This window comes from Struthio camelus, chromosome 3, assembly GCF_040807025.1.
Source record: "Struthio camelus isolate bStrCam1 chromosome 3, bStrCam1.hap1, whole genome shotgun sequence".
Taxonomy (NCBI): domain Eukaryota; kingdom Metazoa; phylum Chordata; class Aves; order Struthioniformes; family Struthionidae; genus Struthio; species Struthio camelus.
This window is the reverse complement of record NC_090944.1, coordinates 58,352,140-58,376,060: the sequence shown is the minus strand read 5'-3', so window position 1 is coordinate 58,376,060 and position 23,921 is coordinate 58,352,140. Positions and strand designations below refer to the sequence as shown.

At 41.7% G+C, this 23,921-nt stretch overlaps 1 protein-coding gene across 3 annotated transcripts in view; it reads right to left on the bottom strand.

Moving 5' to 3' along the window:
* PRDM1 (PR/SET domain 1) overlaps nucleotides 1-23,589 on the bottom strand; it is a 104,192-nt gene extending 80,603 nt beyond the window's left edge. The window contains exons 1-3 of one of the 3 annotated variants that reach the window (XM_068937919.1): nucleotides 23,174-23,589; nucleotides 22,345-22,438; nucleotides 21,577-21,615 (exon numbers count right to left, since the gene is read on the bottom strand). The gene's annotated coding sequence lies outside the window, so the exon portion shown is untranslated. Of the gene's footprint in view, nucleotides 1-21,576; nucleotides 21,616-22,344; nucleotides 22,439-22,541; nucleotides 22,561-22,894; nucleotides 22,940-23,173 lie in introns of those variants that run through there. The other 2 variants (XM_068937920.1, XM_068937921.1) reach the window with 2 other exon arrangements.
* Nucleotides 23,590-23,921: the final 332 nt, after the last annotated feature.

Here is a 23,921-nt window from a genome sequence, read left to right as displayed (position 1 = left end):
AAGAAAAGCAACAGAGGCAAAAGATATACAGCAGCTAGCAAAAATTATTTCAGGGAAACTTTGTGAGAACTGAGAAGGCCTTATTAAAAAAAAAAAAAAGGAAAACTTTTAGCTATAATTAGCAATTGTACAGAACACCTCCGTCATGATAGCCTGATGACAATGAAAAACAGGAAATCTCACTTATTTGGCTAAGTGAGAAAGCCTGGAGACCCTCAGAAGTCTAACTATAATTTCCAGTATTTCGCATTGCTCAAACACTTTACGGAGCCAGAAATAGATAGGCAAGAGGGCCCGTCTAAACATGAAGTAGTATTACAGGAAACATGCAGTTTTTTGATTTTAGGGAGGTGCTTGCCACATTCGTTTATGTAATCACTCATTCTGTTTACAGGGACATTAACTGCATGAATATCATTTTTCCTCTCGGTGATTTTTATACCCTTTTCACTCATTCTGAAAGCAAGTTACCGGACCCTGCCTTCTGCAGTTCGAGCCTAGCACTACAACATAGTTATTAGGGCATTTCCCAAGTATATTAGTTATTAAAAAGGCAAAATAAAACAATGCAAATGACGTAACTGCTCACACCAAATCCCTGTGTACCGGTGGCGAAGGGAAGGCATGAGCGCGTCACGACGGCACCACAAAGGCATCGAGGCCCACTCCGCCACGCTGCAACCTTCTCCCTTGCGGCCGGAGAAGGCGAAGGGAGCCAGCGGCCGGAGAGTCAGAAAGGACTTGAGAGGGGACACCAGCGCGTGCGGCTTAACGGCAGAGAAGAAACCGAAGAGCCAAAGCCAGAAACAAGGGAAAACGCGTGCTAAAACTTGAAGGAAACCCAAGTGAAGGAAACAGGTGTGGAAGAGCTGATAAACGAGGAGGGGAAAGAGATCCATCATAACTCTTATTTTCAAAAATAAGAGTGAGTCGATGGGAAGGGAGGAGCAAGCCACACATTAGACAGGACAGAGGCACAGGAAAGGTGAGAAGGAAGGTCAAAACGGCAAAAGGTAAAGAAAAGAGGGAAAAGGGAGAAAAACCGCAAGAAAAAATGACAAAATCGTAAATTTTTTTTTCTTTTTTTCCCAAGCAAAAGTTCCCCCTTGCCTTGTTTCTCTCTTGGCAAAAAAGCAGAGTAAAAGAAAGCAAAAGGATCATTACAGTCTCACAGTAAGGAGATAAAGAAGAGGAGCAAACTGGATATCAGTTGTATTCATCAGAGGATATGTCAAGGAGTAGCTGGATTCAAGAACACGGCAGTGCAAAAAGAACATTTCTTCACGGAGAAAAACTCCTCTATCTGTCCAGTAGAATTTCTAAGATGTTATTACAAGCCCACAACTTTGTCCAAAAAACAGTAAATAAAAAGTTCTGCCTGAAACTTTTCCCACCACTCCACAGCAGTTGGTATTTAATCTAAATAACCTCCTGCAGAGTGCTGATTGCAGCCCGTAGCTCTGCAATCCAGTCTCATCATAGCCCAGTCTAAAACGAGCTTTAGTAAATACTCCGCTTAAACTCGCTCGAATTCCAACTCGTTTAGAGTATGAGCTGTATTCGTGAACCAGTCAGGGCTGAACCAAAAAGCCACTGGAACGTCTCAGTGTTTGTGCGATGCTGAATTTTTATGTCAGGCTTTAGCTGTAGGATTGCTGTCAAGCCGCTGTTTGGAGTATTAACCATTTTGGCTAGTAAAATTATAACGTGTTTTTAGGAAAGCCTAAAGCTATGGCCAGCATAAAGAGTTGAGAATGCTTCAACGGTAGGCCAACCACAGCACTTCGGATAGAGGCTGTTTTCTGATTGGAAGTATTGATCCATCATTGTGGGAAACAGGAAAAGGAGATCAGAGTTTTATTTGTTTCAGCCCATGTTCTTTCCATCTACTCCAACCACTACTTTTGCGCTGTTTTGCTTCTACACCTGGGTATTTTTTTTTTAATCCGTGTAGGCACTCTCCCTCACTGCCTATTCTATACGTACTTTAAATTCCTGTGAACCACTCCTAGTCACAGCAAATCCATTCTGAACAATAACAGATTTATAGACTTACATAGGAGTCCAAACATGAGAAAATTAGATTTGTTCAAATCCAAATGTCATAGGAAACTGGAGCCTAAAATTTCACATACACCATTTCTATTTACCCAGGCATTTCTAAGCTCTCTAGAGGCCCTACTGCCCTATTGACAAAATATTTTTTCCTTGAGGAAAAAAAAAAAAAGGTGAGTCAGTCTGTTTGGAAGCAAACGGGAAGGGCTCACCCAGTCCTCACCTAAATAAAAGCACTTGCTGCTGTGAGAGACTTGAGACAGCAGTTGCTTCTTCAACCAGATACCTCATCCAAAATAACCCCTTCCCCACCTGCCAAACCCAATCAGCGACCCACGAGGAGGGGTTTTATGGAGTCCAACTATTGCTTCCTCCTGCTTTAGATCCAGTGACCCAACGCTAACATCATTCCCTGCTACAACATTATTACACTGACTGACAGGGTCAATCCTTGCTAGATGTCACTAAATCAACTTCCCTTCAGGGTCTCTTTCTAAAGAGAGAATAAGTTCTCTCCAATGACCTTCAGAGTTCAAAAGTGACTTAAGCAGAATCGCTGCCCCATCCATCACTCGGGAATGAGGGGACATTTGCACAGGGTCAGAATGGCACCGGACTGCCATGAACTTCCTGCACCCTGCTTCCCTGCATACCAAACTTAGCTGCTTTCAGTGATTCATTTCTGCGGAGAAAGGAATAGAAGGTGAAGTCAATGAAGCCGCAGCGTATACAGCAGAGGTCAAACCCAGAAGGGAACCCAGAGAGTGCACGTATGCATACTCATGAGAAAAAGGGAGAGAGGGGGAAAAGTGTGTTTTCTATTAGCTGCCTGCTATAAATATTACCTTTCAGGTCAAATATTTTGTTTTGAAAATAGCCAAATCCCAAGGACTGCTTCCACCCATCAATCTGAAAGGAGGGGAAAGAAATGTCAGTGCTGTCTTCATCCGAAAACTAGCTCAAAACAAACAAGGTCGTGGCTGCTTCACAGCTAACAGATGAGCTACTTCCATCAAGCTTCTCTTTTGTCCCCTACAGAGGGGAGAGAAAAATCCAAATTACTGATGCATCGAGGAGCAATCCCCAATGTGAGTGCGTGATGCATAGAGGAACAATCCCTAACGTAAGGTTTGATCTCACGTGCCAGTACAGCAAATCTAGAATTGTCCAACCTGATTTGCAGCATGAACATGTGGTATGGCTAATGTTCTACCATATGAAGATACTAAAACATAACCAAACCCAAAAGATTACAGGGATTGGTGGATTAATTTGCTAGGAGGCATGAATCTCCTTTGATTGCCCACTAAAATAATACCTCTTTTAAAATTAATAATCACCTGGTTAAAAAAAAAAAAAGAAAAGAAAAGAAAAACAATATACCCTTCTTCACCTCATGTTATCTATTTTTCTCCAAGGAATATTTAGGGGAAAAAACCCAGCCTGGCAGGCAAGTGACAGCTAAGGACTTAAAAACAGCTCTCTCTTCCTTGACACAGCCCTCATCAGGGTTGGGAGTAGTCTAGGCAACGCAAATCAGCCTCTCCTGCTCCAGTAGCTGGAGCAGTTTACAGCCACAGCTGGAGAAAGGGAGTAACTGGAAGCACACCTGCTGCCCACATGCCAAGGCAAGAATCAAGCTCCTTAGCTTTTCCACTGTTATTTTCCTCTTACTGTTGAGAAAATGACAGGGAGGAGGCCTTTATTACTCCACTCAGGACAAAACAGAGTTACTTGGGTCTAGGCAGCACAGGTGTCTTAAGTTCATGACTGTGACTTCAAAGAAATCCCTTCCAGAAGCCATTCCTCAGAGATTTGAATTTTCACTTCATTTACGTTAAGAACTGAAGTGTGCTGCACCAAGTTCTGTAAAGTAGCATGTAGATAAGAGAACATCAAAACCCAAAACAACTCCCTCCCATCTAAATACATCATCACATGCTTTACAAAATGGACTTTATTCATGTTGGCAGCAGCAGCTGCAATTATGTATGATAACTCCTCACCATGTATTTTTATGGCCTAGTAAATCTTCCACGGTGTGTTTTGAAAAATTAAAGTATGATGATAAAAATAGACTGTATTACAGCTGCAGAGCAGACTGCCCTACCTGGTATGCTGGCCTTACTCTGTGCGCGTGCGCATCATGGGGAGGACCAGGCTGTAAGCACACCTTACCAAGCACTTCTCATCCTCCTACCCCCCACGGGGAAAGCAGAACAAGCTACTGAATGCTAAGTTCCTTTCTTGAGTCCGAATATCACCAAATGTATGCATTTTGCTCAAACATCTCCCATCCTAGTGGTGAAGCAGTGATGTTGCATAGTTTGTCACTAACAATTGTATATAAGTGTGCAGACATGACGGTAGACAGAAGTGAAAAAACTCAGAGGAAATTCTTCTGCAATGGAGAGGCAAGGAGCTAGACAACAGAAACAGCTGAACTATTACCAGCTGCCCCCATGAGTAACTTGACCATTGAAACACCATTACACCCTAACCAAAAGTTCAGGACCTGGCATCAGTGAAAGTGTTTTTCCAGAGCAAATCTGACGCCCAGTGTACTAGCCGGCGTGAGCCTGGCTTGCTGCTCTGCTCTCACCAGCTCTTGCTATAGCAGAGATTGGAGAGAGTCAGACTCTTGGGATGACTATTTTGCAGCAGGAGCGCTGCAAGTAACCGCACACCGATAAAGTGCATCCAGACACACAAAGCCACAATAACAGCTAATCTGTTGAGATAAGCAGGACCCTATTAATTGTCATCAGTCAATTTGAACATGTCCCTAACTAAATGCTAAAACCCATTTGCTGCCACCTTCACAGAAGAGCCTGAAGTTTAGAAAAGAAATTTAAAATCCTCTTATACGCATGCTTCACCAAGTGCCCTACTGTAACTGGTATAGATGCAGAAGCAGAGGATCGCTCCTTCTCAAACTGGCTGACACTCTTTGAAGACTAAAGTATGAAGACTAGTGGTCATGCTTAATTTAGACCCAAACTTAATGTAGTTAACGTGACTGGCCGGATACTTCTTACCTACCTGAATAACTAACCTCTTTTTTCCTAGAAGATAAAAAGTACTTTAAAGATGGTGACAGCATGAAAAAGGGTACAGCAGAAGGGCAGTGCTGGAGAAGGGATACAAGGAAGAAGTAACACAAGGGGGAGGGAGAACTAGAATAAATATATAGGTTTCATTTTGTTCTTTTTTTTCCAGTTGCCCACTGCTGACTCTTAATCATTTCATCTTTTAATCATTTTCCTACCGTGTCTACAGAAGAGAGGAATACTGTAAACTTGCAAATACTATCTCCATGTAAACAAATCTCATCTGTAAATAACTACTGAAAAAGAGACACTGTCATGTCTTATGCTGCCAAATCAGGTATACCAAAACTAGATTCTTTACAGTGAAGGGGTGCATGGGCAAAGGAGGTGTGTTCCAGAGGAAAGCATGAAACGGACCCTTAGGTACTTGCTGTGCAGGTCTTGCCCCAGCAACAGAAGAGAGTAGGAGTAATAGCGGGGTGAGAGGCAACACTAAGATTCAGCAGAAACGTGATTTGCTGTCTGTACAGATACTGCTGTGAGGAACATGAGGAAGCAGAGCACACGTGCAAGGACCCAGGAGACACAGAAGCACTGCCGCCACCTGAAGCGCTCACAGGAGGCCCTGTCCGAGGCTCCCCTTCCTCGCCGCTCCTCCTCACCTTGTGCACACCTGCAATAAGCAGCTGCTGCCCCATTGTTTATCACTATTCCGGCCGCTCCGGGTTATGCACTGGAATGGGATTATCCAGGGTTTTTAGGCGATCGGGCTGGGATGAGGACTAGTTGGCTGAGACTTGAGCCAGCCAAAGCGGAGCTCAGGCGACTGCGCCGCACGGTGCAGCAGGCGCGTGGGGGGGCAGACAGCAGGAAGGATAAGCGGGTATCAGCCGCACTTCCAACCACCCTTTTACACACAAATCAAGTTTGCAGTGCAGAGGTCTCGCTAGAGACAAAGCTGCTACTACACTACAGCCACATCAAAGAGCTCTTTTTCTTCGTCTTTGCTCAGTAAAGAGAGCGCAACCTCTTATTTTAGATGTGGATTTCTGACACTTACCATTTTCTGGTCACCTCAAGAGCAGGCTACTGCGGTGGCTTTACTCGTTCTGCTCCTTGAGATTATTCAGAAGCCGAAGGGAAATCTAACACACAGAGACCTTAACATGTAAGTGTACCTTTATGATTATTTTATGCATGAGGGTTTGCAGGTAGAATTTAAGACGGTGGTATAGATTTTGAACTTTTTAAACAGTTTGAGTTTCCTGAGAGGTATGTCTGTCTGTACTGCTACAATCAAATTCAGTGACACCATACATCTGCATCAGATTATTCATATGCAAGAAGCTGCACAATCTAAATGTTAATCTCAGGTTTATAATTAATTCACAGGGGAGATTTCTTGACACGACTTTTGTTATTTTTATACTCTTCCTCTCAGTCCTTTCTGATTTTGCTTAGTTATTGAAACTATCTGCTTTATATTTCTCAGTACAGATCAATTTTACATTAAATATAACCAGGCAGAAGAAAGACAGTCTGTGCATCTCAGAAGTAATAATACACGTAGAACTCTTAAAAACTGCTAACTGCTGAATACAGCAATTCAGTACTCCAAATTCAGTGGTTATGCTATATAAACCCACTATATACAAAAGCCAAACTGTACGATGACACAGCTTGCACAGCTACCTCATACTCTACAGTGAGATAAAATGCTGTAAGATAACTGCTTCTCACAAAATATCCATAGCTAGGAATTTTGCATATTTAAATATACAAAGTTACATCATAGTTTCCAAGACACATCTCATTAGGTAGTGAACTCAACACTTCTCCCTGAAATAAAATAATCTAGATGTTACCTCTACCAGTATACAATATTTGTTCTCTTTCTTATCATACTGATTTCTAAAATGGAAACTAGTGAAAAACTAGTTTTTCACACCCACAAAGAATGGGTGTGAAACTTTCCAAACTTTTTAAAAGTCCAGTAAAGACGCCCATGAGAAGGAACACCTCTGCAACCTTTCCAACACAACTGCTGCAGCAATGTGCTAGTCTATAGGGATCAGAAAGTGAAACAGACATGAGTTAAAATGAGCAATTTTAGTTGCCTGGTCTGAAAGTAAGCTAAAAGCTTGAGTAACAGTAACAAGCTTCTTTTTAGTCTGGGGAAGAAATACATTTTTGTAAAATGGGTATGCAGTTTCTTATTCTTTCAAATTTAGTAATAGCTCCGAATGTATATTAAGTGTCCGCTCTTGCTGAACTGTCCACAGTAACAGTCAGATTTCTCTCTTGACTGCAGCAGTATAGTTTACTTTTTTAAATTAGAGACATTCTGCTACATTGCTTCCCTTTATTTTTTCAAAACTATCAAAAGCTTGCTTCAGTAACTTCAGGTCACCCTGACTCTCTGATATCTGAGAAAGGGACAAAGAAAGAGGTAGTAAAAAAAAAAAAAAAAAAAAAAGAGTTGGCTCAAAAACAGTTAGGAAGGCAGGAGGGGTTTTGTACATAGTGAAAAAGTTTTGGTTTGGGACAAATGAAAAGTGTTACTCAATGTGAAACAAAACAAGTTTTCTCATCAAGGGTTCCCAAACAAAATCTGAGTATTTAAAAACACAGTAGTTTTATTTTTGAAAGAGGAGCGCTGAGATGCCAAATTTTGAGAATGTTTTTTTTAAAAAAAAAGTTTCAATTCTCAAACTCTTAACCAGATCAACCAGTTAAATTCATAACCAGTCAAGTTAACTCCTTCAGTTTCCAGAACAGCACATTTTGGCAAACAAAGCATTTGTCATGCAAGGCTCTTTTACCCAGCTCCAGCTAGAGAACACCTGACTATTTCTCCAAATTCAGGAGATAAGAGAGCTGCTCTAACCTCCTTCAGATCATCCTAGGCCATTCTGGTCGCTAAAGGCAGCTGGTATCCTGCAGACTTCTAACTACACCTTATTTCCACCAAGATCACTTTGGGGCTGGCATAGCCAAGAGCTAGTACAGAGGCATGGAAATCCCCCCCACGAGGGGAGGAGGAAGAGAGGGAGGGGAAGCATGTCGGGAATTTCCTGGGAGCCATTCTAGTGGGCTATGGTATTTGCATGAAAGCAGCATTAAATGCCAGAACAGAACATAGTATCAGTCTTGTTTCCTTGAAGGGGAACCAGTAACGTCAAATGCATTAACCAAATTTGGTTTGTGATGCACTTCAGCGACAATCCGTGTTTCCAGTTACTTAGTTTTCTTGTGTACTTCTCGAGTTATCTTCCCTTAGCAGTATCAACACACATAACTTCAGACTATTCACCAAGTAACCCCACTGATCGTAGCTGTTCCTTGATTATTCTCTGCCTTAACACCACTCCTAACACCAATTTCTTAAAGCTTCACTCACATAGGAGTCTCCTCCATGTTGAGAGCCTGTTATTACTTACCTCCCGTCTTTTCACCTGTTTTACTTCATGACAGGACTTCATCACTACATTTAGTTTAGTACCTTTATGAAAATTTGTATCAAAAGACTATCGGAAGGTTTCAATTTTTGTTTTCACACATTTTTCCCCTATTCTTCCTCCAGAAGAATCCAGAATACCCAGTAGCATGCTGTACCTTACAAAACCCATGCTATTCCATCTCATTTACACTTCCTCCTCTTACTTACTTGTTTCTGCTAATTAGTGGGAGCAAGGATTCATTCTGCTACAGAATAATTCTTAGGAACATTCTTTATGAAACATAGGGGGAAAAAAGTGTAACTCATTATCAAGTCTATCATCCTCTGGGCATAACAAGAGAATTAAAGGTGACTCTTCCTGTATCTACTTCAATTGTTTAGGTCTTATGCTTTCTTTAGAACTCTTCACATAAAAATCTAAACTTGGATATTTGTTGCAACGTACTTTCTAAAGCTTTTTCAATTCCTTTTTTGGGGGAAGGGAAAAAAGGGAAATTTGTTGCCTTTTTCCAATTTCTCAGCTGCATAACTGGCAGTGAGTAACTCCAGGATGGTTATTTCCCTCCATCATCCATTGTGGTGAAGCTGACACAATAATTCCTAGCATGCAGTTGCTAGGAAAGCCCCCACAATGTGTTAATTCTCATTATACAGTACTGAAGGAGCATGCAACTGTGTTTAAGGAGCTACCGTGTAAGGTATTGAACATTTTTGTCCTGTTTCAGCCAAGTTAACGTTTATGAATGATCCCACCAATTTAACCAGTACCTCTCACAGAGGTAAAGCTGAGGATGCAAGAGGATGGCAGTACTAAAACTGAACATGAATTCTCTGTATTTGAGCAGAATACATACTTCATCTGGATCAAGAGCAGCATGACACTGCTATAAAAACCTTGCCTTTACCATTTGACTCTAAGTCACGAATGCACCTGCACTTTTAAGCTCAGCTGAATAAGTGATGGCAAAGATTTAAACTTTACACCTCCCATTTTGAGGATAGCCATTCGGATTTATCAGCTGGCAAGCCTGCCACTTAGGCTAAGGATGTCAGAGTTTAAAGAGTTTACATCAGCACACCATGACGCAAAGAAAAATGAGAAAAAGAACTTCACAGATTTTCAGCATATAAGGTTGTTGTAAGAGGTGCCAAAAGAAATTATTTTGAGCCAAACAGTTGGTTTGATGGCTCCACTAATTACAGGCCAGCGCTGTTCCTGCTGAGCTGAAGAAGGCCAAGGCTTGTTGTCCCGCAGACAGATTAGCCACTGTTACCCATTAAGGCCACCGTTTGAGTGTAGACAGAGACATGGAAGGAAACATAAGAAGGCGGCATGTGCATAACCAAACAGGCTACCTTGCTGAAAAGAAACCCCCTAAAGCCACATTCTGCTTCATTAGCACATGAAAATAATGTAATTGAATACTTCATTCTCCCATCAAGAGCTAAGATCCATCATTCATGGAAATGGAGTTTTGATAAGGTGGGGTGTTTAAATGAGGCAGAAAGATTATTTGAATGTGTGTGTTACTCTGTTTATCTGAGAGAAATCTCACTTATAGTTAAGTGAAAAGGACATTTAAAAAACACTTTATCCTATGAATCATGAGAACATAGCAAAGCCCCTATAAGCATAAAACTTGAACAAACCCATTTTAACATTATGCTCTGGAAAACAGGAGGCATTATGCTTTTTGCTGTGTTGATATTTGTATGAGAAATCCAGGTTTCTCTGTCCTGTCCCCCCCACCCCCCGAAGTCTCTAGCTGACCAGCTACTTTTGCTGTCTTTTAACATCACATATATCAGAGAGGAAAATTTAAGCAACTGGCAGGGCAGGGCACGGCACTTTTCTTTGCATCACATTTCTGATCTGTTTTCTTTTTTAAAGTTATGCATGCTGTACATTCAGGTTTCTGTGGATTTCTTTATTATTTTTAAACACTTCAGCTCATGACCAAAATGATAAATCTGTCATTAAATTCATTTTCTTTTTCCCAATTTCAGACTGAGATGGCTCCTGCTTTAACTCTTTAGCTTTGTTTCAGGGGGAAAAAAAAAAAGAAACAAAATAGATAACACTAGATAATTCCAATATTTAAAAGGCAAACACATAAGCAGCAAGTGTTGAGATCTTCCTTAGCAAGCTAAAGAAGAACAAATTCATTTTTCCCCACTAGCTTGTCACCTTAAGTATAAAGCACAAGGAGTGGCATTTCTTCCAGAAAAAAAGATTCATGTAAATACTGGAAACGCAGTCCCTGTCTCAGCTGCAAACGCCTGCTCTGGTATTGCCAAGTCTTTTACAGAAAGCAGGAACTACAAAACCATACAGACAGAAAGACTGGACCCTTCTTCTTTGGGTTTGTCTAAACATAAGTGAAAGTGGTACAGTTTCCTAGTTTGGAAATTGTTACGCTGGTATAATGCTATCTCCAAACAGAAAGAAAAATAATATGACAATACCGACCAGCTCTCAGTCACTGGCAAGCACAGGGATTTTGATAACATTTAAAAACAAACACCACCACCCTCCCTGCAGGCCTGTCAACAGTGATGTATAAAATGTCCCTAACTTTTATCTTGTTCTCTCATGTGTTCGGATACATAATAAAAAAAAATTAGAAGTCTTTCCCTCTTAGAAATAACCTGTAATAGCACTCGTGCTAGGAGAGAAGGCTCATGTTAGTACTAGGAAGCTGTGTTTCTACAACACTTTCAAGGGATCTAGATCATATTGGTGCTGCAACAGCTCTACCGTTTCTCCCGTCCAGGGCTGTCTGCTCCCACCACTTCTGCACAGCTGGCAGGGGAGCTTGAGCATGAATGAGCTGGTTGAAGGAGCTAACCCTGCCGAAAGCTATTTTATTTTCTGTAGGTTGGCCTTCTGCTGGTTGGGTGCCATAAGCTGGCTCCTGTGGGATCAGATGGTGCTAGGTCCAGAGAGACCCCATGAACACCTGGCCACAGCTGGAAGGAAAGAGAGCACTTGCAGGAGCCATGACATAGATCGGCTTAAACTGTTGCGGGACTGCTCCTTTTGGAGCGATGCTATTTTGGCAAAATGGCCAAAGATGGACTAGATGAGACTTTGGAGGGGTGGGGTGGAGGAGGAGAACTCCAAGGTCCAGCAGGTAAACATTTAGTCACCGTCATAGCTAATATAACACTGGGAACCTTAAACGGGTTAGGAGCCGAACACAAACGTCCTTCAGAACAAAGCTCCAGGAAGCACTCTTTAAGGTAACTAGGCCCCACCATATTGCAAGCTTTAAAAATAGATATAAAAGTGTCTGTGTGTGTATATATATATAATGTATGTATCTCAGCAGCACCTTAAAGTCGAGTTACTACTTCATCAGTTGCCAACTTAAGAAATAGAGGGCTGACAGAGTAAGATTACAGTACCACAAGCTGACAAGCAAACCTGCTGCTGCTTTCTGAACAAGTGGCAAGTAAAGGAGAAGCTTGGCTGAAGGCTTTACTAAAAGGGAATTACAAAAAGCCAGCCTCGTGATCACGACAGCACGTGCTGCTGCTGCACAGCCTTGGCAAAAGAAAGGCTGGTAACCCTTTTTTGTGCTGGTGGTTGAAGAGACCTTCCAAGCAAAATTAGCAGGCCATGAATTCACACCCCCTTTAGCGCCTGCCAACAGAACGCACAAATAAAATAAAACCATGTGGCCGAGGGTTGCATGAAATGGTGTCACAGGCCTTACTGCATATTTTCCCCACCCTTCGACTAGGGGAACACACTGTGAAAACTGCGCAACTAAAGCAAACATTTGCAAATTATACACAGCTTGTGACTTTCTACGGAATAAGTTCTGGACAAAGCAAAATGAAGAGTTGATCCAACTCACTCGGAAAGAATATCTTAAATAAAACTGTCCTAACAACAGTCTTTATCCACTACTAAGAGTCCTGATGTCCGAGACCTGAACACAGAAAGCAAAAAATGTGCTGCAGGAATTCATCCCGAGCAGACTGGAGCTGCAGAGCCCACAGGGAAAGAGAAAAATATTTATTATCAAAATGCCAATAACATTCCATAACACATTGGAAAAAAGATCGCAAGAGGTCTTACACACAAAGAGCGTGAAGAGCAAGCTAAGTCCTCGTTGACCACAGCTATCCAACACCCCATCTTACTACTGCTTTGCAAACGTGTTTGAAATCAGACATATAAGTAATTTCCCTTAGGCCATGTCTGCACTCGGATTTTCATCTAAAATTCTCACAATGCCGCTACTGGCTTAGTTGAGCCAATGGAAAATTCTTCCTGAAATTCCTTGGTGCTGACAGGGCCTCAGTGCTGAAGCAACATGATAAACTACATCATAAGGTGCCCAGAAGTCTATCATGACCAAAATGGTAATGTAATAGAAGCAGAAAACCACTGATAACTGTGATGGGGACAGTTTTGACTCTTACTTAAGATACCTTTGTTATACAAAAATCAATTCAGATATGCCACTGTAGTGAGCAAAAATTTGGTATTAAAAGTCTATCTGTACTATAAAAAGCTAATATTTCTGCTTTTTAAAAAGTTCAGTTACGAAAGATGAGAATCACTGTCAGATGTAATAACACATTCATATGACACAAATATGCAACAGCACGATTCTCACATAACTTACACAAAAACAAAGCAAGCAATCATAATTCTACTTATTCTGCATATCTAAAATGAAATCTAGTTTTTTTTTTTTTTTTAAACACTGCTTAACAGTAGGGGAAGAATTAACAGGTGTCATTGTTTCTCCCAGGTGTAACCATATTTTTCATTTGCCCATGTGAAGAGAAAAGCCAATTAATGAGCAGGCTGAAAGTGATGATTAATTAAACAACTTCCAGGGCCTGAGGGATCCTCCATTATGGGATATATTTCATTTAGCTGTGAGCAAGCTGCAAGGAAAGAGACAGACTCCTCCTTAGCTTTTGGTTTTAGCTGACACGTATTTGTAAAGAGTCGAAGATGCTTTAGCTGGTATGTGTTTTTAAAGGGCCAAATACGTTCTTCAGCTTCTTTCTGGCATCGCTAGTCATGGTGTAACACTCACAACACAATGTTTTCTTAAGTCCTTCTGACAATATCCCAACACTGTTTCATGCAAGGTCAGGCATCAGTTTCAGTATTTAACCAGCATCATTTGCAGCTAGCATTTCTTCTTTTAATCACTTAAGATCTGAATCTGCCATTTCTTGAACTAAATACTCCTACACAGTGAGTGAACCCCTGAAAGTAAGTCATCTCATCCAAGCAAGCTCCTAACCGGTTTTCTAGTGAAAACTTGCAAACAAGGAGCAAGACGGCAGGTCAGAGTTGGTAAGACGTGTGGCCCCTTTCCCTTTTTCTCACCACAACAACACCTCGAGGACCTTTGATCTGGATGTCAGCGGCAAAAATACACAAACAGATACTCTCTATTATATACTCACAGGTGTACATTCCTAAAACTGTTACATTCCATTACTTCCAACGGCGCTGGAAAACAATACCTTAAGGAGATGACCCCTTCTCTCCTCAGATCGCACCGGTATCCAAGCACAAAGCATCACGGTAAGCACGGCACTGTAAACACAGCCTACCTGGCAAAAATTACACCAGCAAATTCGAGCATCACATAAAAGGACAGACCAATGCAGTGGCTGGGATTTTTTCCTGTATTACTTGCACTGCGCCCTCGTTTGCAGGGCAGAGGGGCTGCTGGCAGAATACACCTCTGCACCAGGCAGCCGGAGCTGTGATCCGGGGATGGCTGCCTTTAAGCCTAACTCGGCTCAACTTTGTCCGTCCGGCAAGAACTAGAAATCTTGTTGAAATAGATATGGTCCCCAAGGACCTTAAGAGCGCTCCTTGTAAACAGCACGCAGCGAGATTGTTCTTTTGGGCCACTATCTAATGCGAAAACACACCCTATCTCCCCAGAAACACTGATCCTACTTTAAAAAAAAAAAAAAATCAATCTCCAGCTTTGGCAGCTTAACAAGGGACGCAGCGCTTTTTCTGTTACAAATATGCTAATACGCTTCAGTAACCGGAAAGGAGAAAAAGCAGCGTGAGGAATTCAGCAGTCTATTTTTCTCTCCAATTGCTCTGCACTGTGTTTATCAGTAGGTTGGTACTGCATCTCCTTTTGTTAGAAAATTAAAAGTTGAACTGCAAGCATAAAAGCCACCACGAACCATGCAATAACCTTCAGGCATTTTAAGAGCGGCAGAGGTTAGAAGGGCAGCTCCTGACTCTAAACAGCACCTATTGTTTCTTTTTCTTCTTGAATAACAAAAGTAGAGCTGAAAGCTATTTACCTGGTTTTACCTCAGTCAGATCTCATTTCCCCTGTATTTTTAGTAGATAACCTTATCAAATAGTGTCATTTTTAAGAATTGTTTTGGATAGATATATTCCCCTATTTTTTCATGAATAAGTCCTAGAACATATAACTCAATACATAAAAACAGCAGAAAAATATTCTCAGTTAGAAGATTTTAGGATTCTGTCAAATGCATGTTAAAATTAAGGGTAACTAGATTTATTTTCAAGATTAATTCTAGTTTTTAATATGACTCGGCTTTGCAATCATGAGGGCCGAGTTACAATAAACAGCTCTGATCCTGGAAACACCCACGCAAACAACTTTCTGTCTGTGCACAGTCCCATGTGTTCCCTTCACACTGCAGTCCATATAACTGGACGCTTAACTCGTACAAATAAGACTGCAGAATAAGGGTAGAAGGATAAAATCCTCATCTGCCGAAGTTACTGGACCTCCTGCATGCAATAGCAGAACTCCAGTATGTTACTCAAATTGTTTATAATACAGAAGCAAATAAGTTTGATTAAAAAAAAAAAAAAACCCATACATGAGTCGGCACCATGCAGAGTTTTTGTGACTGGCTAAGAGTGATCTGTAGTTAATATATAAAATACTCTGAGATGTATCCCTAAAATACTCACTAGAGGCAAAAGCAATCCATAGCTTATCATTTCTTTCACTGTTTTAAAAATGCAATTAAAATATTTATAAAACTTAAGATATTCTCTCAGAGATATTCTTCTCTTATGTACAAAGTTCATACAAAAGCAATCATTTCTAGTTTTACTGATCTCCACTTGAAAAAAAGACCAAAGAAAAAACCCTTACTTCAGTTTCTCGAAATCATTTCCCAACATCCATCTTTCACATTTTATCCACTTGTGCAATTTCATTAAAAAACATAGAATTTAATTGAAAATATTTAATATAAATCATTCTCCATTTCATGACCTGTTAGTTTTACAGGATTGAACACAGAAATGACTTTATTTTAGCTACCTATGAATTAAATTTCAATGCTGTATTTGCAACTATAGATACCCTATTAGATAGGGCAATCTGCAATGCAGTTTTATGGTATTTGGTTCTTCATCATTAGCTGGAGTCTGTAAATACCATACAAAAGTTTAACAAAACCTTTAAAAATGCTAAAATAACCTGTGATATGAAAGCATCTTATAAATTTGCATTTTTAGGAAATGTTCTTGGATAAAAATTTCAAAGTTCAATTTTCTTTAGAACAACACGCTGTCTATGAAATTTCACCCCACTGAATGTTATATTAGCAGGTCTGAACTCTTAAGTCAGTATTATATCTGATCCTCAGCTGGTATAAACTGCCATAACTTAACTGGAGCTGATGTTCTGTTAGGACTAATTTGAGACACAAAGTGTTTCTGACAGTAAAATAGACAAAAAAAAGATTGAAAACATTTCTCCTTGCACACTCTTCAGCGTACTGAAGAGACACATATTTCTGAAAATGACTAAGTACTATAGTCTTACAGTCAAGTTCAGAATTTTCCAAGAATATTTTCCACTTTCTGCAAAGATTGTATCACCAAGTAGAAAACAGAACCAAGATAGCCTCTGAAACATGCATTTTTTGTTTGTTTGTTTTACAGCATCAGCTCTTGCCCTTTTGCATCACAATTTTTATCCAAAGTTTTTCCTAACTACAAATGAAAAGGAAATCTACATCTGAGTCCTGTAAGAAGTAAAATTATTGCATATATTATTGGTTTTCCATGTATCTTTATTGAGTCACTTGAACTGTTGTAATTGCATATATTTCCTGCTTTAATAAAAGGTTGGTGAAAGCTTTAGTTACTTCAGTCCTTTACAGCTCTGGAGGAACTGGCAAGCCAGAAAGAGGAAAGTAAGTTTCCAGTCAGTTCAAAGGAAAGGCAGTAAGCTTGTTTCCACTTGAAGAATCCACTCTTTATCAGGCAATACAGGCATTTCTGTGTAACCTTTATCACTGCAGCATCTGGGGATAACATTTTGCTTTCGTCTTATTGCTTTTCTTCGACTGAAGATATTATTAGTCTATAAACCTCAGGAAAAGTTGGGCATAGGGTGAGAAGAAGTTTGAGCAGAAATGATTATGCAGTTAATCACATTCTCCTTATAGCTGCTGGGAAGCAGGGGGAGGATTTATGATATCTCCCTTGCTTCCAAATCTGAACGCACAGCACAAATTCTCAAGTCTCCCATCTTTCTCCAAAAGCATCAGTTTTGGGTAATCATCTAACAAGCTTCATTATTTCACTTCATTGATTAAGATAGCAAGTTTTGTTAAAAATATTTATACTGAAATTCCAAAACCTGCATTATACTTTCAATAGGAAAGAAAAAGATTTAGCTTGAACTTTTGAAAATCAACAGCCCTCTGCTCTACAACAGTTCTCCCATGCCTGCCAAGAGCTAGTTTACTAACACTGCCTTCAAAAACGTTTATTAGTAGTCTGGAAGATAAAGAAAAAAAAAATCATTTATTCCTTCCCTTTATTACCCAAATATCATTCCAGTCTTCCCACTGCACAAGATGTGCACACTAAACATTTTCAGTTATTTCTCACAAATGATGCCATTTAGCTACTAAAAACGTTAAGAGACTAGGCAGACAGTAAAATCATTTCTGGGAAATAGTTGGGGGGGGGCAATGTTTCTGAACTTCTTCACATCAAACAAATGACTAATAAGAAGGTTACTAACAAGAGTACTTGGGACCCTTTAATCACAAATACAGTATCATCAGGAAGCTGTTTATGATACACCTACATCTGGCAAGCTAGACGAGACTGGAATGCTCCTGAATATTTAATGACACTATTTCAGGTGTGATTTTTGAGGACAGGTACCTTCACAGGCTTGGAGGTGGATTAGAACATATATAATTAATAAAGCATACATCATCATATAAAAGAAAAGCCACCAAAGGCTTAAAGGAGGAGGAAAATAGGGAAACGTTATCCCATCTTCAGTCCACGCTTCTGGAATGTGGGCAGATCATAGTAAAAGTTTAAGTGGCAAGAAGATTAAAGGAAAACTGTTAAAGCCAAAAAGGATGCTCACATCATCTGGTGCAAGTCATCTGTGTCTCCACAGACTCAGCAGAGATATACTGATTTACGCCAGTTGATGTTTGGCCCTATGGCTTCACAGAAGATACTATCGATCAAATGTGTGTTTTATTTCGATTAAAAGCTTCTCCCACCGTTAGAGTACATTTTGCCCCAGCTGGAGGCCACTCTGGCGGGTTTTTTTTTTTTTTTTGCGCTAGAAATAACCCTATAGGCAAATTCCATAACAACAAAAAAAATCTACATAAATTATCAACTATTTGTTATTCTTTATCATTTTTTGGCACACAGAGGCATGCCAGGCACTTTATAGAAAATACACTGAAGACAATTCCCTGCCCTGCAGGGCTTAAAACACAAGGGCCAGTCAGTTCTGCAAACAGAGTACTGCTTTACTGAAAATTACTCCAATTACTTCAGTGGCGTTCCTCACAGCAGTAAGATTGCACTCTTTACGCATGTCAGCGATTTCAGGTCTTAGGTGATGAACAAGGCAAAAGGGAAGACAAAACAGAAAGATGCATGCCAAAGAGAAATGGCCCTACACTCACCTGGTTTAGGCACACCTACATCTGTACGTCTTTCTGAACTTAAAACACATTTGCTGGGCATTTAATGCATCCAGCTTTTGCTTAAAGTAGTAAATTTTATCTTTGCAAAACATTAGAAAACACATGTGAAACATCATGTGCTTCCATACTAACGAGATACATTGCTAATAAAGAGATCTCTTAACATCGTTTTTAATGAGAAAGGGGAATCAGGAACAGTGGAAAAATTACTGAATAGTAACACCCATATGGTTTCAAGCATCACCACCCATCCCTGCACTGAACAGTGTGACTGCAGACGTTGACAAGCTTTCCACTCCGTGTTCAAAGCAAAAAGAAAAGTGGAACATGAAGCCAGCTGTGAAACTGAAAGAGCTATCAGGTTTGAGAAGGGCAGCAGGGAAAAAATTCATAAATTACAAGGCTTAACAATGAAGACCAGTTTTAACTTCACATCCTGAGTATCAGAAAGCCGTTGCCATGATTTCACAGCATCAAAAAAAAAAAAAAAGGGGGGGCAAGTTATCAAATATCAGAAATGGTTGCTAGAAATACTGTGCCTTCACATCATCAGGTATCTTCCTAAATATTTTTTGGTTCCAAGTAACATTTATTTTTAAATGATGAGGCATACAAGTTCCTACTGTCGAGGAATGGCATTAAGGTGTCTACCATATAATCAATACACACATAAAGACACACTCCGTTCTTTGCCCTATTCTCTGGGCCACAGAAGTTAAGTTTCATGATAACATTTCAGTACTATCTCAGGTTCAGTCACTCACTTTCACAAAAGTTAACACTCAGCTAACTTTTTGTTGTGGCTACCATATAACTAGCCAGCCACAAAATAAAATACAATAAAAATGTCAGATGATTCTTTTGTATATGGCTTTTAGTAAAGTAATCAATGATTTTTATTCTTTAGCTATTGTTACTTTTAAAAGATAGGTAGAATCTAGTTAATTTTCACCAGTCTCAGAGGAATGAATTTTGCAAATAAAGAAGTAAGAAATCAAACCTATGACATTACATAAATGCATGCAGATTTGTCTAGTTTTCAAGGACTGGTCATTAAGAAGGGTATTTCCAAACTTACCAGTTTAGCACATAACACTATTTCAGTCAAAATTATACGACATGACACACTTTATTAAGTGCCTTAGCAATCTCTTAACAGCTGTTGAGAACATGAGTCTTCCTATGGCTTTTGGCACGATTTAGCAGGTTTGGAAATCAGGAAGATGAGATCTAGCACAGGTATTTTTAGGAGCAAATATCTCAAAAAATAAAAATCACAAACTAAGTAGCCATACGTACAATTTTCAGTTAAATTATCAATTGTACTACTCTGCCTCTTCCTCTGTACCTTCACATTACATTCTAGTCTCTTAATTCTACAAGAGAAAAGTATGAATGTTAGAGGTATGCAAAACTTAAAACTCCCACTGTGAAAAAGCTTACTGTTTGTAAGTATGCATTCTTCTGCAATTATATTAACTGCTTTTAAAAAAAATTATCTGTTTCAAAATGAAATAGATAGAACAATCATTTTCACTTCCATGCAAAATACTTCACAGGAGTTACAGAATGTTTTAATTTGTTGGCATATTATACTGACTTAATCTGCTTTATGTAAAATTATTTCATCTTTTGTAGTGTTCGGTAAGTATTCATTTGAAGGATGCACTGTTCCACATAAGTTTATTACTGCAGAAAAACTTAAGAAAAATGACACTGCTAGCCTTCAGAATACTATAGCATTAAAATACTTTAAGATAGTCTGTTTGGCTCTTATTTGCCTCAAAAAAAAAATATATATATATATATTTAGAGGAGAGAGATCTATTTTACAGATCCTGATCGTTCAGCTGGAATTACTATTCATTATTTATCAACCAAAGCAAAACAGAATTCATCTGAATAGGGGAGCTAGGACTTGAGTTAATTTATCATCCATGATTATCACTTGGAAGTTCACTGAGTTTATTAAAGACAACTACTGTGTGATAAGGACAGTACAGATACTATTAACCATGTCATTTAAATTGCTTGAGTTGGCACCATGCCCAAGTCCTTCAGATCAGTATATCAACACACTTGTTGCTGGCAGACTCATTTAAAGTAGGGGGGAGGGAACAGAGGAACTCCCTCAGAACCGAGTATGCTGTACAGATTTCTACAATAACTCATGAGAACAAACAGCATTACTCAATTTTTATATTTTCAATTGCTAGACAAGAGAATGACAACATCATGACAACTAAGATGTTCTTCCTAAGAACTTTAAAAAAAAAAAAGTGTTTCATAATTGCCATTTGGAATAACCTTACTGGAAAAGCATATTTTGCTTATAACTGCAATACTGCCAAACAAAGCCCCCCAGAAAACACTTGTTCTGCCAATTTTATGATTCCATATCTCCCCTACCCATGTCTCTTCCCCAAAACCTCTTGCTTCCACTTCATTAAGCCTCTGGAAAGGAGAAAAACTCTGGTGACTGGACACGGTTTATTTTCAGGAGAAGTAAGAGTCATTTTATTTCACTTCAGACAAGAGTTGTGACACAAAGTAACATACCACATGTTGGTGAAAGCTGCAATTAAGAAGGTACGAGCATTTTTTTCCCCGATTCATACTGCAATTAACTTCAACATCTCTGTTGGAAAAGCCCTACACGTTAAGTTAGGCATATTACTTTCACGTGTAGAAAAGGATTGCAACCAGAACTTTTTCTTTGTGCTCTTCCTCTCCAGTTTTCTTAATCATACTATATCCTGTTAAAGAAAAGAAAGAGTATCCTTTTTTGGAAGGGAGGAATTCATCAGCTCTAACTAGTAACTCGGTGTGTAAAAGCAACCTATTTGTTTGCTGTAAAAAGCTGTATTTCCCCAAAGTCCAACAGCACAGCAGTCTCCTATTTATCACTTCACTGGGACACAGACACGCGAATTAGCTGGCACTACGGGCCCTCAGCTGCACGACAAATACTCAGGTAGCTGCACAGCACATGGCCTGGGAGGGTAATCTTTGGCAGAGAAAAGGCTCTCTTACCTTCTGCAAATCGTCCTCCGGCGTCTTCAAGTGAATGCTCTGGAAACACAAAAACATCCCCCCCTAATGTAACAGCACAACTTGCAGCCAGCCCTGCTGCTTTGCCACCCCCCCACCCCTTCCAGACCACTTTCCCACCGCTTGAACTACAAACAGCAACTTTCCCGTGGCATTTATTTTTTACTGGTGAGCCATAAAATCGCCTGCTTGTCCAATTAATGTGAGCATCATCATTTTCATTTACCTTTCACCATCTCCGGGGAAGGGAAGCAGAGGGGGGAAGGACAGAAAAGCAAATGCATAAAAGAAGCTTCAGAAACACGAGTTTCAGCTCATTTACGATCCCAGATAAAGGTTAATAGTTAAACTCCTTCCTCTCCCTCCCACCCTCACAATTATTGATGCCCTGCAAGAAATGAAATGTTTTTTTGTTCTCGTTTACCAGAGGCTAGACAAACTGTCAACATCTCCACTTTATTTACGGGTTGAGCAAGAGTAGTTCCTCAAACATCAACATTTTTCACGTTAATCCTGGAGAGAATTCACTTCTCTAAAACTACGAAATTTGCCAACTTCTGTAGTATTTATTTTTAACAAACAAAAGCGAGAGCCCTGAGCGGTCTTCCCTGCGCTCGGTGGGGAGGAAGGAGGGGAGACGCGGCTCCGGCCCCCCAACTTTACACCCCGCTCCCCCTCCATCCCGTACCCTGGTCACTCTCCACCCCCCCCACCTCCACCCCCAAAATCACTCCCCTCCTGATCCCCCACCTGCTCCACGTCCAGTGGGATTTCAAGGGAGGAAACAAAATCTGCCAAGTGGTTCCTTTCGGGCGATTTCTTCAACCCGTCTGGAGGTTTAAACCTGCAAAACAAACACCTCTCTTGAATGCAAACTAGGCTTTGGGGGTTGCCGAGTTAATTCCGCGGCAGACAGCTACTCTCAGTGTCTGGTTACACAAACATACCTACAGACAGGTTGGAGAGAAATCCCTTAGAAACACACACACAAGGGGGGAAAAAGGAGGGGGGGGGAAGAAAAAAGCCACAGGAGGAGGCTGGAGGGGGGAGCGCGGGAGGTAACGGGGTGCGCAGGCTGGAGAGGGGAAAAGATACGCAGCGGGAGACAGGTCTAACATCGGGGAGGGACGGGGAAGAGTTAAAACACGGGGGAATCGGGGCGGGCGGGGGGGGGGGCAGAAACCTCAGCTGGGGGTTGTTGGCCCGGGGGGGGGGCTCCTTTCGGGTGGCGGTGATAAGTTTTCATATAAATAAATATATATATATATATAGTTTAAATGAAACGAAGAAAGGGACGCACCCCCGCAAGTCCCTGCGCGGCTGGGAGCACAGAAACACCCGTGTGAGTGAGGACGGGGCTGGTTTAGGGGCGGGCGGCGGCGGGAAGGGGGGGGGGTGATGGGAGGTGGGAAGGGGATGGGGGGGGGGGTTGGGACCAAGTGTCACTGAGCACCAGCCAGGCCGGGCCGGGCCGCGGTTCCCTGCGCGGCGGGGCCGCGCCCGCGCCCACGTTAAGAGCCGGCCGGCCGCCCCCTGCGCGGCCCTGCCTCGGAGCCGCCCGCCCGCCCGCCCCGCTTACCTGCCGCCGGGCGCCGCGGGTCGGCCCCTCGCCTCATCGCGCCCGGCACAAAGCGGCACCAGGGGCAGTTAAAAATATATATATAATAATAATAAAAACACCCGGGGAAAAAAATCGCCGTGACCCTGCCGGGGAGGGCGAGCCACGAGCAGCCGTGGCGGAGGGGACGAGGCACCCGCCTGCCCTGCCCTACCCGGGCCGGCAGGACCCTGGCGGAGGGGGCGAGCCGCCCGCCCGGCCTCCTGCCGCCTCCAGGGACGGGCGCGGAGGGAGACGGCGGGGGAGGGGGGGGGCGCCGCGGCCGCTCCTGCCGCCGCCGGTTAAAAATAATAACCGAAATCTTTCCCCCCCCCCCGCCGGCCATTAACCACCCTGCTCAGGCCGGCGCGGCCGGGCTGCTTCCCAGCTGTCACATGGCTCTGCCGGTTCCCCCTTCCCCGCTTTGGGAGTCGCTTCACTTTCACTTTGGCCCCGCCAAGGGCCCCCGGGGGTGGTGGCGCCGCCTGACAGGAGCCCCCGAGCAAGGGGCTCACCCGCTGCCTCCTCTCGGCCCCCCCCCCACCAAAAAACCCCACAGGGGCTCGGGGGTGGTGGGGAGGGGGGAAGGGGGCAGCGGAGGCCCCCGGCCGCGCTGTGGAGGGATGAGGCCTCCCCTGGGGCCCAGTGGGGTGTCGGGCACCGGCGGCGGTGGCTCCCGTCTCCCCTCCTCGCGCTTCTAAATGAGGGGGAAAAAGGATGATAAAAAGAG